Source organism: Ascidiella aspersa, chromosome 5, assembly GCF_963924565.1.
Source record: "Ascidiella aspersa chromosome 5, kaAscAspe10.2, whole genome shotgun sequence".
NCBI classification, from domain to species: Eukaryota; Metazoa; Chordata; class Ascidiacea; order Phlebobranchia; family Ascidiidae; genus Ascidiella; species Ascidiella aspersa.
Genome location: NC_139451.1, coordinates 12,642,603 through 12,645,102, shown reverse-complemented (window position 1 = coordinate 12,645,102; position 2,500 = coordinate 12,642,603). Strand labels below are relative to the sequence as shown.

General features: G+C 59.4%; 2 non-coding genes across 2 annotated transcripts in view; both read left to right on the top strand.

Annotated features, from left to right (window-relative positions):
- Nucleotides 1–1,129, top strand: part of LOC146144113 (small subunit ribosomal RNA) — a 1,811-nt gene extending 682 nt beyond the window's left edge. The window contains exon 1 of the ribosomal RNA XR_014500516.1: nt 1–1,129. This exon is cut by the window's left edge and continues 682 nt beyond it. This is a non-coding gene — a ribosomal RNA (small subunit ribosomal RNA).
- A 247-nt stretch (nt 1,130–1,376) lies between these two features.
- On the top strand, nt 1,377–1,530 carry LOC146144112 (5.8S ribosomal RNA). Its single transcript, XR_014498856.1, has one exon. It is a non-coding gene; the product is annotated as a 5.8S ribosomal RNA (ribosomal RNA).
- The last annotated feature ends 970 nt before the right edge of the window (nt 1,531–2,500 follow it).

Sequence of the window (2,500 nt, the reverse complement as noted above, 5' to 3'; positions counted from 1 at the left end):
GCCGTCCTGGCCTCACCTCCGGTTCTCCGCCGGTGCCCTTGACTGAGTGTCGGCGGCGGCCGGAACGTTTACTTTGAAAAAATTAGAGTGTTCAAAGCAGGCGATTCGCCTGAATAATGGTGCATGGAATAATGGAATAGGACCTCGGTTCTATTTTGTTGGTTTTCGGAGCGCGAGGTAATGATTAAGAGGGACAGACGGGGGCATTCGTACTGTGCCGTTAGAGGTGAAATTCTTGGATCGGCGCAAGACGAACGACTGCGAAAGCATTTGCCAAGAATGTTTTCTTTAATCAAGAGCGAAAGTCAGAGGTTCGAAGACGATCAGATACCGTCCTAGTTCTGACTATAAACGATGCCAACTAGCGATCGGGGGGCGTTAGTTTTACGACCTCTCCGGCAGCTTGCGGGAAACCAAAGTCTTTGGGTTCCGGGGGAAGTATGGTTGCAAAGCTGAAACTTAAAGGAATTGACGGAAGGGCACCACCAGGAGTGGAGCCTGCGGCTTAATTTGACTCAACACGGGAAATCTCACCCGGCCCGGACACAGTGAGGATTGACAGATTGAGAGCTCTTTCTTGATTCTGTGGGTGGTGGTGCATGGCCGTTCTTAGTTGGTGGAGCGATTTGTCTGGTTAATTCCGATAACGAACGAGACTCTGGCTTGCTAACTAGTTACGCGACCCAATCGGTCGGCGTCTAACTTCTTAGAGGGACTAGTGGCGTTTAGCCACACGAGATTGAGCAATAACAGGTCTGTGATGCCCTTAGATGTTCGGGGCCGCACGCGCGCTACACTGACCGGATCAGCATGTGCTCGCCTTGGCCGACAGGTCTGGGTAACCCGCTGAACCCCGGTCGTGCTAGGGATAGGGAATTGCAATTATTTCCCTTGAACGAGGAATTCCCAGTAAGCGCGAGTCATTAGCTCGCGTTGATTACGTCCCTGCCCTTTGTACACACCGCCCGTCGCTACTACCGATTGAATGGTTTAGTGAGGTCCTCCGATTGGACCTGGCGCGGCCGGCAACGGTCGAGCCGGCGTCCGAGAAGACGATCTAACTTGATCATTTAGAGGAAGTAAAAGTCGTAACAAGGTTTCCGTAGGTGAACCTGCGGAAGGATCATTAACGGTCTCGCAAACGCTTCGGCGAACGCGAAACTCGGACAAGCGAGAGAAAAAGTTTTTGCTACCCGGCGCCCGACCCGCGAGGAGCGGCGCGCCGGCCGGCGATTCGGTCACCCGGTAATGTTTGCGCGTCGAGTGCCGCGGTGCCGCGCGCTCCGGCTTCAAGCGTCGGCCTGGCCGACCGCTCGGCGCGGTATATTTTGTCACCCTTTAGTGCGAGGCACTGTGCGAGCGAAACAATCGTGGATGGCTCTTGGCGGTGGATCACTCGGCTCGTGAGTCGATGAAGGACGCAGCTAGCTGCGTGAATTAGTGTGAATTGCAGGACACATTGAGCATCGACGTTCTGAACGCAAATTGCGGCCTCGGGTCAATCCCGGGGCCGCGCCCGCCTCAGGGTCGCGTTGCAAACGTTCCGCGCGGGGATTTCTCCGCGCGGCTGCTGCGGCGTCGGACGCGCGAGCGCCCGTCCCGCTCAAGACAGCACGGCACGATGTGCGACGATCGCGACCAGAATCCCGCGCGGCGGCGGCGAGTCGACCTCGAAGAGGCCAACGGCTGGCGGCTCAAGGGCGGGAATCGAGGTGCGCGGCGGCGCGCGGCGCCGACGGCGAGCGCGGAACGGGAAGAATAGTCCCGGTCCTTACTTTCGGCCTGAGGTCGGACGAGGCTACCCGCTGAATTTAAGCATATTACTAAGCGGAGGAAAAGAAACTAACGAGGATTCCCTCAGTAACGGCGAGTGAAGCGGGATGTGCCCATCGCCGAATCCGCGCGCTTTTGGAGTGCGCGGAATTGTGGCGTACGGAATTCGTCACGGCGCGCTTCGCCGGTCGCCCGCGTCCTTCTGATCGAGGCCTTGTCCCAGAGCGGGTGTCAGGCCCATGGCGGCGACAGGCGGGCGCGCTACGGCGTCTTCCCAGAGTCGGGTTGTTTGGGAATGCAGCCCAAAGCGGGTGGTAAACTCCATCTAAGGCTAAATACGGTCACGAGACCGATAGCGAACAAGTACCGTGAGGGAAAGTTGAAAAGCACTTTGAAGAGAGAGTTAAAGAGTACGTGAAACCGTCGAGAGGCAAACGGGAGGGCCTGTCGGGTCGCCCGGTCGCTTTCAGCCGGCCCCCTGTCGGCGACGTTGTCGTGCGGACCCTCACGGGCCGCCGGCGGCGCCGCCCGATCGGGGACCAGCGCACTAGCGCCGGGCGAAGGCCGCGACCGTCTGGACGGCGGCGAGAAGGCCGCGCGCAAGGTAACCCGGCCTCGGTCGGGTACTATAGGCGCGCGTGTCCGTCGGCCCGCCGTTCGGGCGAGGAGAGATCGCCGCGTCTGCCCTTCGGGGCCGAGCGCCCGGTGCCGGCTGGGGCGTCGTGGG